We start from the raw sequence: 16,245 nt of genomic DNA on the forward strand, positions 1-16,245 counted from the left end.
TACTGTTTTCCCCACATCCGGGAGAGTTACGGTGTGGAGAAGCCCCAGAGAAGCGTACCACCAGACTGCTGCATGCCCAGAGTGAAGCATGGGGGTGGATCAGTGATGGTTTGGGCTGCTGTATCATGGCATTCCCTTGGCCCAATACTTGTGCTGGATGGGTGCGCCACTGACAAGGACTACAGAACCATTCTGGAGGACCATGTGCATCCAATGGTTCAAACACTGTGTACTGAAGGCGGTGCCGTGTATCAGGACGACAACACACCAATACACACAGCGAGACTGGTGAAAGACTGGTTTGATGAACATGAAAGTGAAGGTGAACATCTCCCATGGCCTGCACAGTCACCAGATCTAAATATTATTGAGCCACTTTGGGGTGTTGTGGAGGAGCGAGTCAGGAAACGTTTTCCTCCACCAGCATCACGTAGAGACCTGGCCACTATCCTGCAAGAAGAATGGCTTCAAATCCCTCTGACCACTGTGCAGGACTTGTGTATGTCATTCCCAAGACCAACTGACGCTGTATCGGCCGCAAAAGGTGTTTCAGTTTCATTGTCCAACCCCTTTATATATATTTATATATACAGGGGTTTATATATATATATAATTAGGCTGTATATGCAATTTTTATAATGCAAAGACTTTTTGCATTTTATTTTATATTGTCTGGAAATCCACTCTTTCAGTCTCCATAAACACACCTCAGGCAACCATTGGTAAGTTTACATGAGCGATTTGGTTACACGTAGATGCCAACTGTATGTTGTATATACAGATGGATCAGTAACATACACAGTATAATTAAGCAATAATGCATGAGAGGGGGTACTTAATTTATGAAGTAAAACATCATTTTATATTTGCAGTAGAAATGAGCCAGCAACTGCACAATGAGCAACCTTCAGAAGAAGGAAAGATATGCTACATCACACACTAATTACACATTACATGTCAAACAAACAAACACACAGACATATCACACTCTACACAAAACACCACACACTACAGATTGTACACACCACAAAAATAAACCACACACACCACAAGACACAAACACCACACAAAATATACACTCCCAAGACCAACTGATGCTGTATCGGCTGCAGAAGGAGGCCCTACACCGTACTAATAAATTACTGTGGTCTAAAACCAGGTGTTTCCCTGTCATTGTCCAACCCCTGTGTATGTGTATTTATACACACACACACACACACACACACACCATGAAAAGGGTGAATGGTATTTGTCCTAATTATTTGGGTTTTCTTTACCATATTTACACATATATTTAAAAAAATAATCTGATTCAATCTTTAAACAGGACGTATATATATAAGTCTGAAAAACTGAAAACAACACTCAAGAACAGAAAATAAATAAAAAGTGAAATAAAGCCATCATTGTCCCTTACAATTGTTTCAGTAAATTTTTAAAGGTTTGTCTCTTTAATTCTAATGCTGCAATTGGAATGTAGATTTTTTTTATCTTAATCAGTTACATTTATAAAGTTTTTATTTCAAATGATTATTTATTACTCTATTAAACTGCCACTTTTCCGCTGCAACTATTAGTGCTTTATAGCTTCTACTTCATCAACAAATTTCATCAAACTGAAAATAATAAAGATTTCTCATCAACAAATCTCTTGTGCCATAATGTCTCTTAAAAAAAATAAAAGCAAACCAATGCTGACTGCTTTTTGTGCAAAAAAAAATGAAGATCCATTGACCAAATTTTGACAGTGAAAGCACTGTTTAGGGTCAAGCGAATGAGCTATTAAATTTGGACCTCTATAACATTGCACTAGACATCAGGAAAGGTTTGTTTCTTTGCAAGTGATGGGCTCTCTAATGTAAGGTAAATCCACAGGGAACTTCATCAAATAAGTGACAGATTTAACTAGTCCCTGCTCCACATCCCAACACTTTGAATAGAACAGAGCAAAGTAGAACATTTGTTAAAAAACAGAGAAACACTCTCATGTTCTACTGACTGAGCTAGTCCCTCCTCATCTACCAGATATCAGCAGTAAGGACCTAACTCTCCCAATGAGTGCTTCACAAAGAGACGTGCTACATACACCATTATATTTCTGTTCATATGTCAGAGAAAGTAATAAAACTTAACACATCACTGACTGTGGTGACAGAAGTTAGAAAGGAGTTAGAAAGTGAAATAAAAAAACCCTGACTCAGATTCAGGAAACACTTTGATTTGAAAACAACCTGCACCCACAGGGAAATCTGAATTTGCAGTACCAAAAAACCCAGGTGTTCTGGTTCAACAAATTTGTTTCCCAAATAGACCTCAGTGTATATATTTTTATTAGTAAAATCCAATGAGCAAAATAATCTCCTCTTCCTGAAAGAGAATGAAACTCGATTCTATATAAATAATAATAAATAAATAATCAAATTTAGATCTGTTTAGAAGCTTCAGTGTTAATATGTAAATGACCTAAAACTCTCTATCAGATATAACTAAGTGTGTGGAATGTGTTAGATTTAATCAGACTGAATATTATCAGACCATGGCTTGGCGTATTGGCTGAAGTCCCCTCCTCCTTTCAGCTGCAGGCCTCCCCTCATGATGTGACCAGCTTCATTTCACAAGGATCTTCCATGAACTTTCAAACTTCCCTTTGTACAGTCAACACTTTTTCTTTTGCTTTTCCCCTTGACTGGGAATTGCCTTTGTAGTCCACATGAGCACACTGGAGGGCTAAGGAGCAGATGCAGGAACTAGGTGTCCTTTGGTTGTAGTCAAAGTCTTACACTCTAAATATCTTTCAAAAGGCAGACACCACAGGTCAGGTAATTCCATATATTTCCCAGGTTTTACGTCCAACTTGAATTCCACATCTGACATCTCTGTGTGAATTACACACATTTCCTGGACCTGGGACAAGTAAAGGATAGTTTTAACCCATCCCTGCAGGTTTATATCATCACTGTCAAATTAAAAACATGTATCTCCCAAAACAGTAACTTTACAGAAAGAAAATCCCCTGTGTTAGAGCATGATACACACATTTCAGTCCCTGTTTTATCCTTGACACCTGAGCAATAATCTGAATGATCTTGTTTACAAAATGCTGTCTATTGTCGGAGCTTGGTTTATTAGAAATGAAAAAGTCTAGGGATAACTTCCCTTAACAAAATCTTAGCTGCTGATGTGGCATCCTTTTTTTACTGAGTGCTCTGCCTCTATCCATCTACTGAATCTGCACAGCATTAGCATGTACTTATAATTTCCAACAGGTTTTAGCATTTTTATATATTTCATCATCAAGTACAGTGGAACCTCTACTTACGAAAGCCTACACTAACGGACTTTCCAAGATACGAAGCGGGCATTTGAATATTTTTGCCTCCACCAATGAACCATGACTCTAGAAATGAACCCGAGCCTCCCCCGAGCCGGCGGCTGGAAACGGCCACTGACCCCAATAGGCGAGTCTCCCAGAGCCCCCAGACTTGAGTGAGCTTTTAAGATTAGCACATTGTAGCTTTAGCAATTTAGCATTAGCGTAAATAGCAGACATTGAAATTTGTGCTAAGTTAAGCCGTATCTACGCGTCGTCTCCCCACATTCACCGCCTACTCTCCGTTATTCCACCGCCCCCACCTCCCGTCATACAGCCAGTGCCGGTATAACCACTTACAACTGTATTATTTCTTTTTTATTACTGTTTCCACTGTATTTCTCTTTTATTTTTAGTAACGCTACATGTATTTTTTTTTACTAATCTGAGGGTTTTGTAAACATATATCAGTACAAAAATGGGGGGGGGCTGGAATGCATTAATTGCTTTTCCATTAATTTAAATGGGGAAAATTGACTCAAGGAACAAACTTTTCCACTTACAGACCAGGTCACGGAACGGATCAAGTTCGTAGGTAGAGGTTCCACTGTATCTAAATATCAGGTGTTGGGACTTGTCCAAGTGGTGCACTTAGTACAGAGCTGAAGAGCACATGGGAACTATTTATATCATTAACAATTCATTCATCCCTCCATTCACTGTCTGTAACCCTTATCCAGTTCAGGGTGGTGGTGGGTCCGGAGCCTACCCGGAATCACTGGGGGCAAGGCAGGAACACACCCTGGTGCCTGTCCATACACTCACGCACACACATACAGACACTTTTGAGTCTCCAATCCACGTACTAACGTGTGTTTTTTGAGCTTGGGAGGCTGTCTGTTCCCTAAAGGGTTTGGGTCTCCTGCCACAGGAATGGCTAGAACATGACAAACATACCTGCTCTAATTCATTTAACACCCACACCTTAATTAACTATTCTCATAATATTTCTGATGTTTTGCATAAAATGTCATGTTACCTTTGAACTATAGGAGACTGGAGACTTGGTGCCTGTGTGGGTCATTTTGATCCATGTAGCCCTTGTTGTTGATCCATGCTTTAATGGTATTGACATCACTGTCGTTCATGACATTCTTGCCCCGAAGCAGGGAGGACCATTCCTCCACCATGTTTATTGAATGTTGCTGAAAACTCTGAAGAAAACCTTAAGCCTGATTTTACTGATGTCGGTATTCTCAAAGTTTTTGAAGGTTTTATTGTTGTCATTACGTAGCAAAAATCTGGGCATAGCACCGAGGATGGTCAATTTGAAGGATCCCACAACATCATCCTTGCTTATAGCAGTAGCTAATTCCCTCCTGAACTTTTCAGATGTTGTACTGGGAATATCACGATGTATTTCCGCTGGCAAAGGAACAACTGGGAGATCATGGCCATGAGACTTTTTTAAATAATCACTCCCTTTGTTACCTGCTCCCACTTCAAACATTGCTTTTGCTAATTTACTGTTTGGGTTTAAATCTGTGGATTCCTGTATACTCTGAACAGGTGGTTGGTGGTCTCCATGGATGAACTGTCCCACCCAGGATTTTCTTTTAAATATTTATGCCATTTTTTGCCCTCTACTACATTCCCAACCTCATTCTCGAGCACCTCTTCATTTTCTTTCAACTGTTTCATCGCCTTTCTTGCACCTCCCTCTGCCATGTACCAGTCTCCTCCTCTGATTGCATCTGTTAATTCTTTGCACTTGACGAAAGACTGCCATTGTCCTGGGTGTTTCAGGAGGGTATCAGCCTCCACAGATCGGAGACGTTCTGCTTCTAAAGCGATCTCTTTTTTACTAGCCTGTGGTTTCAGGCCTCGTGCTAAAGCGTGAAATAGGCAGCTCTTGTCTTCACTGGTCACAGTAATTATCTGATTATTGATTTGCACGTCATAATGGCCATCTGGGCACTCTTGGGTCTGTAGATCAGTGTCACAGTTTGACTGACCGGTTTAGTATAAGGGTTCAGCTCCTGCATTTTGGTAAGTTTGCCATGGCGATCATCTGTTAGGACGACTACCTTAGTGCCAGTGGTTTCAGACAGGACTCTGACATCGAGAATGGAACCTGCTGTGGTGGGGTTCCTGATCTTCTCAGCATGTGACTGTGAGTGTGTACCTGACTCCTCTGAATGATTATTAATCTTGTGTACTGGCATGTGAGCAATATATCTGCTGTTTTGTCCAGCTGTGAGTTTTTCCTTAGTTCTTTTACTGTTTAAGCCCCTTTTAACATAATCTCCAATGATGCAATTTACTTGGCCTTGGACGTGTGACACAACGTGACTGGAGAACTTTTGGTGGAACACTTCTACCAAACAATCGGCTAATAAACCACTGATGGTGTCAGATAAATCCTGCTTGAATCTTTTCAGCATCTCAGTTTCAGAAGATGATATCTCTTTTTGTTTCACTTTCACTGAGAGACATTTTTCTTTTTTAAATGTTTGCAGCTCGTGTTGAAGATTTGAGAAAAAATAATCTGAGAGTTTGAATATTGTGCTGATGGCATCTTCTGCCAGTGACAACATGTGGTAGGCTTGGATAGCGTTCAGTATTACACATGCTGTGCCTTTAACCTCAGAATTAACATGGTCAATTACACTAATAATGGATGAGTTAAGTTTGTTCTGCCAGCTGAGATCTTCATAAAATGGCTGTAATGCACTGTGGCTTAATTCTGTGAAAATAGTCAGAAGTTTGCTCTTTCTGTCCTCGTCCTCTAGGAGATCAGACAGTTGTTCTTTATCCTCGAGGTGTGAAAGTATAATGGAGTCCACTATTGCAGCCAAGGGATCTTTATCCATTTTACATTTCACATAACTACCAATTTGTTCTTTCAACTGATATTTCAGGTTGTTAAATATTTTATTAAGTAATGCCTCTTCTGTCTTTCCCAGTCCATACATTATAGATTCTTGTAAAAAATTTTTTGCAGTGAGTTTCACTGAATTCTTCATGTTAGTCTTTGCAACAACACTAAGGCCATCATTTACTGCATTACCGAGAAACCCTGGCATTGACTTCACTTCTCTGACAAATCTTGAGATCGACAGTTTAGCTTTGTAGCCTTTTGCAATCAACTTTCCAACTCCAAATCCAATGAGGGATACACCGAGAGAAATGGCTTTTTCTGTAGCCCATGATTTCCAGCTGAATTCTCCTGTCACCATGGACTCAATGCTGAAGATGCAGTCTGATATTCCTTCAGTGATCAGTCCAATGCCGACTTGAGCTAATGTTCCAACCATAAATGTAGTGAGCAGGGCCCCTCCAATAATCGGCAAAACTCCTAAACTGAACACCACCAGAGCTTCCCATGGGAAACGAGGCTTTTCTTTCACAGAAAAAACATATTTCAGACCTCGACTGTACAGGTTATAGGCCTCCAGTTGGAGATCTTCATCAGTGTTTGACACCAGGGCAAACATTGGTGATTTATTGGCTCTTACATCCTTTTTTGTGTTTTTACTCTCATCCAGTATCTCCAAAGCCTCACTAATGTTTTGATCAAAGTAACTCCACATGGTGCACTTGGTGGTTAAATGTCGTTCAAGGCTGGTTGGGTTAGTATTGGCTGAGACATTAGAGGATATTTTTACCAACTGCAAGCAAACCAAGCATTCATCAACAAGGTATTTCAGAGACTCTTGTGCTTTCCTAAGGTCATCTTTGGCCTCAGTAATGTAATCTCCCTTCTGCTTCTGTATAATGCAGTATGCGTGATTGTAAAAAGCTATGGCTGCCCAACATTCATCTTGATCCATAGCTTTTTTAAATAGCCTTGTGCTGATATCCCATTGCTCTTTATCCGGTGCAATATTCCCGAACTTGATGTAGTGGTAAATGCTAGAAGACGGTGAAGTTTTACTTTGAGACTGACTTTTGACCAGAGACAAATCATCTTTCAAGCTCTTCACCAATTCACTCCTTTTCAGCTGCTCAATTTCTTCTGATTTAATTTGCAGCCAAATCCCCCAGAACTCATTTAAGATTGAGACAACAGCTGATTTTTCCTCTTCATCTGTGTTCCTGTGAATATCCTGAAGATTTTTGCAGTACTCTGAAAACAAGTCCTCGCGCAGTTTCATCTCTGTGACCTCCTTCATCATGTCAGTTACCTTTTCTGCTGCAAGTCTACCCCTGACTTCCTTTGCCTCCTCCAGAGAAGACACTGTCCCGAAGGCCTTTGGCAGATGGTCAGTGGTCATGATCACCTGAGCAGATCCAGGTTTACCTTTGCGTGCAGTTCGGCCAAATGCCTGGAGTTCCACTCTTGTGTTCTCAGAAAGGAAGGAGAGGATCACAAATAATCCTCCATTGTTGTTCACCTCTGTGGAGACTTTTATGTCTGTGCCACGGCCAGCGAGGTTTGTAGCAACAATGACATCACCAGGAAGAAGTTCTCTTTCTATTTTGCTCAAACTGTCTTTGTCACTGCGGCAGTAGAGAAAGATTTTATCAGGGCTTAATGGCACAGTGCTTTTCAGCTCTTCATAGATGTCTTTGGCTGTGTTGATGGTTTCACAGATCACCAAGGCTGCTCTTCCACCTCTGTATGAATTTGGCATTATTTCAGCCTTAATCACATGTTTAATTTCAGATTTCCACTCCTCAGCTGAAGTCTTCAGGGTACCTTTGACCTCAAATAATTTCCTCCGGTTGAAAGTGGGCATTTTGCATGTTGTGAGACTTGGATAAAGGTCCTGCAAAAACAACATTTCTCTTTCACTCCCGAGTGTCCCTGTTGTTCCATATGTTTGTCCATGGTACTTTTCAAAAAAGCCAATGTTAGAAATGTAGTTTGTCACTGTGGAAATTGTGCTCAGTTTGATTTGGTGTTTAATCTCAACAAATTGTTGTAGACCATCACCCCATTTCTTATTCAGCTCTACTATACTAGTGGATTTGAAGTCCACTGGACAGACACTGTCATTTTCTATGACATATTCCTGTCCTTCCCTCAGTCTCACTGCCAGAAAGGCATTCTGAACCCACACTGGCACTTTCTTCTGAATCAGATTTCTCAGAAATCCAGGAACGCAGATTTTGTCTTTGTCATTTATACATGGGGTGTACTGAATCTTTTCAGAGATTAACTCTGCAATGGGCTTGATGAGAATTTCTTCAGAATCATAGAGAGCACAACACAAGCCTTCATCCAAAACAAGAAATGTAAGATCAGCAATGTTCTGGTTGTTGTACATGTTGGGCTTCCGAAGATGAAGCAATCCTTTGTCATCAAAAGTGTACACTGTAAAACCATAAGGGACATAGTGCTCAATCTCATGGAAAAATTTTAACATTGCGTCTTGACTCACAGTTTTCAGTTTTTTGAGAAGTTCATCTTTTTCACTTTTGAAGAAATCCTCTGTAAATCCTTTGGACACAGTTTTTGATTTTTCAGCAAAACGTAAAATATCCATGGGGTCATTAATTTCAGTTCCATCTGAGTCAATTGAGTCATATATGGCCTTAAAGAATGAAGCAGGGGGGCCCTGTACAAATGTCTGCAGTCCTGTTGACAGGAAGCCGTACTGACAGACATGGCCCCAGATCATGGCCAGAATAATGTTCAGGTGCTCCATGGAGACCATGGGGCTGGAGAGGTAGGTCAGCTCCACTCCCTGATCCAGCAGCAGGGAATCCACTTCATCAATAATGATGCACTGATAGCTGCGCGCAGGCCTTATGTCCTTCATCTCAGACACCTGTCGGAGGTGATCTGCAGCGAAGGACTCGATTGTTCCGTAGACCACATCCTTCTGGTAGCATTTTTTTCTGTCTTTGTCTTCAGTTTTATCTGTGTTTGTGTCTACTGTGATGCCAAAGTGTGAGTAAAATCTGGCCCATTCTTGTGCATCTCTTTGACATAATACAGAAGAGCTGGACAACACATCGACCTTCTCACCCCTAAGTGCACGTAGCACTGCAAACATTGCGATTACACAAGACTTCCCTTCTCCAGTTCCCATCTCCAGGAGCTTCCCAGAGTCAGAAAAGGCCAAGATACACCAGCTTATCATTTGAGTGGCTCTGGGCCACCACTCCTTTTTACCATTGCACTGATGTACAGCATTGCATAAGACTGCCAGGATCTCCTCAAGGGCCCCTGTGTCTTTGCTGTGACTCAGATTCTTAGCTTTCCGGACATCTGTGTGTTTTTTAATTTCACCACTTTTAATCATTATCTGTAACAGTCTTCACAATGCAGTATGATTTCTCCAGTGTTTGTTCATCAATGTTTTCCATCTGCTGTATTTCATCAATAAGACACTCAATGCTTTTTTCTGTCTCATGTTGGAAGCTCTTTTCTAAATGCTGGATCAGTTCATTGGTTTTTGATGAGATCAGGAGCTGATGGAGAGACAGTTTATTCACATTTACCCACTTAGATAAGTTCACAAGCTGAAGAAGAGACTTGTTATTCTCATCTTTCCACTCAGAAGACACCTGATATGTTTCCACCAGATGTAAAATCCTCATGATGGAAATGCAGTCTCTACTGTGATGATTCTTAGTTAATGCTACAAGGAGGTTTAAGGCTTCTACCGGTGTCCAAAGCTGTTGTGCCACAAGATTGAGCACCGCCTGCAACAGGTCTTCAGCTTGTCCCTTAAGGGCATGGAATTGTGCTGCACAGATAAATAAAGCTTCCAAACACAATCTGCCTACCAGAGATGACCTGCTTTTCTCACTTCCTGTTTCTCCAGCAAACACTCGGAGGAGTCTCTCAAGAAAAGTCACAATGAAAAATCTGACCTTATCAGAAGGCAGTTTTTTTCTGGTACATTTTTTAAAGATGTTTATGATTTTAGTAGTAGCTCTGCCTTTGTTAAGGTTAGTGTAGAGCACCTGATAAAGGGCCTTAATGAACTCCTGTCTCACTTCTGCATCCTCACTTTGTAAATTACCCATGAGGCATTGCAGGATCTCTCTAACAGACACCAGGAAATCATTTTCCTTGAGCTTTGGAAGTTCCAGATTACAGGAGTCAGTGACACTACTTTCAGTAATGAGAAATCCTCTGTGAATGTGAGGGGTCCTTGTTCCCATTCTCTCTAAACCATACTGAAAATAATCAGAGATGAAGTCATCCATGGATCCATACACAACGTCTGCTTTATAGATATCCCTCTGCGTCAGGTCACTTTTCTTTGTGTTTGTGTTGGTAGAAATTCCCAGGTGCTTGTAGAAGTCGGACCACTCCTCAGTTTGCTCGTGTGAGTGATTATCAGAGCTTAGCACGATGTCCAGTTTGTTCCCCATGTAGATCTGTGCAGCTGCAAACATGGCTATGACACATGGATCCTCTTCCACACCGACCAGTTCTGGCACTCTGCTCTTTTCTGTCAGCACCAACACACACCACCTCAGCATGTGGTGAACAGTGGGCCACCAGCCTTTTGTGTCAAAAACTGCTTTACAGAGCTTTGACAGTAGGTTCTGGGTGTGATCTGTACTCAGTGTTTTATGTTTAAAAGACTTTTTTATAAATGATTCCTCTTTTGGGGCATTTTCTGAATACTGAAGGACACCAGTGGTAATGTTTTTTATCGCTTTAATAACAGAGTCATCCAAACTCCTGAGTGTTTTTAATTCTTTTAGAGCTGAATCTAGACGGTTCACATCTTGTTCTCTGAGAGCCTTTTTGAAATCTTGTTGAAATCTCTCAGGTTCAAAGTCCAGACCCTGTGTGAGAGAGTGTCCGGACTCATCTGTCCATTCTGGTGATATGTCATACACGTGTACCAATGTGAGCACTTCAGTTATCACAGTGTCCTCTTCATATTTCTCAGACAGCACTTTGAGCAGAGTCAGTGCCTCAGCTGAGGTCCATTGGTTTGATTGCACAAGTCTAAGGAGTGTTTTAGTCGACTCTGTGTGTCTTCCTTTGCCATTGAGTTTGATCAGGAGATGCTTCAAGCACTGAACTTCCATCTTTAAAATGAACACAGAGACTCTTCCAACCACTTTCCCTAGTGACAGTGTGAGGGTGCCAAGGAATTCTATGAGAGAGAGATCCTCGGAAGAAAGGTCCTCTTCTGTCCATTGTTTAGCTATGAGCACTGCATCAGTATCACAGCTGCCATGGTCAGTAATGGAGTGCATGAGGTTCAGGTACAGGGCCTGAGTCAACAGGAAACTCTCAGAAACACTGCATGCCGTTTGGCTGATGAACCCCACCAGGGACTGCATCTCATTGGAAATGCTTTGCAGGGAAATGTCCTCAGCTGTGTCCAGAGACAGGGCACACAGCTCTGTGATGAACACTTGAGTGTGCTGCAGAGTGCTAAAAGATGGAGGAGCACTCAGCCATTCATCAAACAGGAGTTTGTCCAGTGCTGAGAGGACGTTCTTCAGCTGATCATCAGTCAGTTCAGAGAGACTGAGTTCTGGGATGGGGATGCTGCATTTTGAGGAAAGGATTTCTAGAAGCTGATCACTGTCATTGTCTGATTCATCTTTTGCCACAAACTCACACTTAATTTTTTTTAGAACGTGGTGCTTGGAGTCCTGTTTCTCTAAAATATCACTGACCAGTTTTTCATGTTGCTTTTGAGCTTGATGATATGATTCCTCAAGTCTTTTATTCAATTCCTCCTCCTTTGGAGGCAAGATACTGTAACCCTTGCAACCTTTCAGATTGTCATTCATGTTACTTTCTGATGTGGTGTTCCCCATTTTTAACTGTGTTTTCCTGAAAAAAAGCAGAGTGGAGATACAATGTAATAAAAAAAACGTAACATAATATGAGTTCGGTCTGTCTTTTCTATTGCTTAAAAGGTCTTGACATTGTGAAGTTTGTGACCTTGATGTGATAATGATAGTGCCTTGATAAGCCACAATGCTCTTCTGTTTTGTCCTTTGTCCTAAAAAAATTTGAATTAATTTACAGACTTGATGGCAGCAACGCATCTCAGATAAATTTGGGACAGGGCCGTGTCTATGTAGCATTCGCTCTTCTTTTAACAACTGTCTTTATATGTGGGGAAAATCAGGGGAGTCCTGGGTTTTTGCAAGATTTTTCTTTTCCTGAAAGGTGTGGACTGCATGAAGTGACTGAATGTGATGGATGCAATGTGCTGAAAGAGACATTGTCTGAATATGGGTATGTTGTTCTAAAACATCTGTACATGGTTAAGCATTGATAGAGCTTTTCCAGACATGTAATCTGCCCATGCCATATGCACTAATTCAACCCCATACCATCAGAGATGCAGCTTTACTGTTTGTATATACATGTTTAATAAGTGATATAACTGTAGTCTATTCACTAGTTTGGTGTATACGAATGTAATCTATGGAATTATTCAGAGAATATTTCAGTGAACTAACAGCTAATGACAAAGAAGTGTCTGGTGGTTTGGCTTAAAGATCACAATATTGTCCCTACATTAACTTCAGAGAAAGAGTTGGCAGAGGGTTATGGAGAAAGATTAGTCTCAAAATACTTTACAAATGTGTAAATATTAATCCACAAAATAACACAACTCACAGATATGTTTCACTGTTCACAAATGAATCCCAATCTGTGTCTCACTGTCTGCAATTTGTACAAATACAGTTACATTCATGAACACGTGTGTTTGGGTTTCGTAGATATAATCATCATTTTATGTGAAAATACATTTGTTTATATTTCCTCATTCTGGGGACTCCATTGTTCTGCTGGGGGACTTCAGCGCTCACGTGGGCAATGACAGTGAGACCTGGAGGGGCGTGATTGGGAGGAACGGCCCCGCTGATCTGAACCCGAGTGGTGTTCAGTTATTGGATCCCCTGTGCCCGTCACAGTTTGTCCATTACGAACACCATGTTCGAGCATAAGGGTGTCCACAAGTACACGTGGCATCAGGATACCCTAGGCCGTATTTCGATCGACTTTATAGTCGTATAATCGGACCTGCGGCCATATGTTCTGGACACTCGGGTAAAGAGAGGCGCTGAGCTGTCAACTGATCACCACCTTGTGGTGAGTTGGATCAGATGGCAGAGGAACCTGTCAGAAAGATCTTCAACTCCCACATCCGGCAGAGCTTCGACTGCATCCCGGGGGAGGCCGGTGACATTGAAACCAAATAGGCCACGTTCCGGACCTCCATTGTTGAGGTGGCTGAACGGAGCTGTGGATGCAAGGTTGTTGGTGCCTTTCATGGCGGCACTCGGTGGTGGACACCCCAAGAGAGGGAGGCTGTCAAGCTGAAAAAAGAGTTCTATCGAGCCTTGTTGGCTCGGGGGACTCCAGAGGCAGCCGACAGGTACCGAAGAGCCAAGAGGCCTCGGCTGTCGCTGAGGCAAAAACTCTGGTGTGGGAGGAGTTCGGTGAGAACATGGAAAATGACTTTCGGTCAGCTCTGAGAAGTTTCTGGCAAACCATTAGGCGACTCAGAAGGGGAAAGCCGTTTTCCACCAACACTGTATATGGTGGGGGTGGGGAGTTGTTGTGTGTTTCAAATATAGGGGGATCACACTCCTCAGCCTCCCCAATAAGGTCTATGTGGGGGTACTGGAGAAGAGAGTCCGACTGATAGTTGAAGCTCGGACCCAGGAGGAACAATGCGGATTCTGCCCCGGTCGTGGAACACAGGACCAGCTCTTTACCCTCGCTAGGATCCTGGAGGGTGCGTGAGAGTTTACTCAACCAGTCTACATGTGTTTTGTGGATCTGGAGAAGGCATTTAACTGTCTCCCTCGGGATGTTCTTTGGGGGGTGCTCTGGGAGTATGGAGTACTGGGCTCTTTGCTACGAGCCATCTAGTCCCTGTACAAACAGAGCAGGAGTCTGGTTCGTATGGCTGGCAGTAAGTCCAACTGGTTTCCAGTTGGAGTTGGACTCCGTCAGGGCTGCCCGTTGCCACCGGTTCTGTTCACAATTTTTATGGACAGAATTTCTGTGGAAGTGGTGGAATGTGTCTGGTTGGTGGTCTCAGGATTCCATGTCTGCTTTTTGCAGATGATGTGGTCTTGTTGGCTTCATCGAGCCGGGACCTCCAGCTCTTGCTGGACCAGTTTGCAGCCGAGTGTGAAGCGGTAGGGATGAGGATCAACACCTCCAAGTCCGAGTGCATGGTACTCAGTCGGAAAAGGGCGGAGTGCTCTCTCCAGGTTGGATGTGAGATCCTGCCTCAAGTGGAGGAGTTTAAATACCTCGGGGTCTTGTTCACGAGTGAGGGAAAGATGGAGCGTGAGATTGACAGGCGGATCGGTGCAGCGTCAGCAGTAATGTGGGCTCTGTACCGGTCCGTTGTGGGGAAGAGAGAGCTGAGCAGAAAAGCAAAGCTCTCGATTTACCATTCAATCTACTTCCCGACCGTCACCTATGGTCACGAGCTTTGGGTAGTGACCGAAAGAACGAGATCGCGGGTACAAGCGGCTGAAATGAGTTTTCTCTGCAGGGCGTCTGGGCTCTCCCTTAGAGACAGGGTTAGGAGCTCGGACGTCCGGGAGAGACTCGGAGTGGAGCCGCTGCTCCTCCACATCGAGAGGAGCCAGTTGAGGTGGTTCAGGCATCTGGTCCGTATGCCTCCTGGACGCCTTTCTGGTGAGGTGTTCCGGGCATGTCCAACGAGGAGGAGGCCCCGGGGCAGACCAAGAACACGCTGGAGAGACTACATGTCTCGCCTGGCCTGGGAACGCCTCTGTATAGCCCCGGAGGAGCTGGAGGCGGTGGCTGGGGAGAGGGAGGTCTGGGTTTCTTTGCTCCGACTGCTTCCCCCCGCGACCTGGACCCGGATAAGCGGTGGATAATGAATGGATGAATGGACGTCACGGAAAACACGTGAGTGACTAGATCCACAGATTCAACATTTTATAAATACATTTTAAATTCGAGTGCATTTACAAATATATGATATGTAAATTTAAACAAATGTATGTATTTTCACATAAAAGTGTGACATATCTATGAAAAACAGAAACGAGTATTTGTACAAACTGCAGTCTGTGAGACACAGATTGAGATGTATTCATTTGTGAACAGTGAAACATATTTGTGTTTAATTTGTGGATTAACATTCATGCATTTGTAAAGTATTTTGAGACTAATCTCTCTCCATAGATGTGACCCTGGTTTTATCTGAACTTATGAAGGCATGGTTCACTTCACCTTGCTGGTGGGCTTTGGTTGGTGTTGATCCACTTGGATTTCCTCCAAGGTTCTAGTCTAGACTTTAGGGTCACACTTTCCTAAAACAGATTAAGACTGGAGTTAGTTTTGCTGGATAAGTGGCAATGTTTCAGAGTGATGAGCAAATTATGATCAAAGCAAACAATTAAAAAGAACAAAACTGGTATTGGTTAATTCATCCAAATTTCGAACATGTGGGAAACAAATTTCAACCACATTAAACTCCTGTTATTAAAGTCAGATTTCCCTAAATTAATACATTTACTTCTCACAGGCAGTGGATTCCATAGATAAGGTATGAGTGTTTAATTCTTATATTTTCACTAGGCTAGGAAAATGGTTTTCTCCGAAGAGAGAATTTACCAATATGTATTTCCTCATTACTCAGCCTATGTAGACAATAGTGTTGTAATGAGTCACAAAACCCAAGGTTTGGAAAAGATCATAGCTTCAGAGTCACAGATCAATTTTTATTATTTAATTAAATTATTTAATTTGATATTTTAAAATCATCAAAAATAAAAAAGAGAAACTGAAAAAGGCAGACAAACGTACAACAGTCATTTTATTTTTGTACCCTAGGGCAAAGGAGAAAACAGTGCAGTTCATTTGAGGTGGGAAACATGTTTATCTATGAATTAACCTGTTTATCTATCGTTAATCTCCCATTAACAGGAGTTGATTTGAGTTAAACTGTGACTGAGACATAATGTATTAGCGCTTATTCCTGTTTATTTGT

The sequence above is a fragment of the Hoplias malabaricus genome, chromosome 11 (assembly GCF_029633855.1).
Source record: "Hoplias malabaricus isolate fHopMal1 chromosome 11, fHopMal1.hap1, whole genome shotgun sequence".
Classification (NCBI taxonomy): Eukaryota; Metazoa; Chordata; class Actinopteri; order Characiformes; family Erythrinidae; genus Hoplias; species Hoplias malabaricus.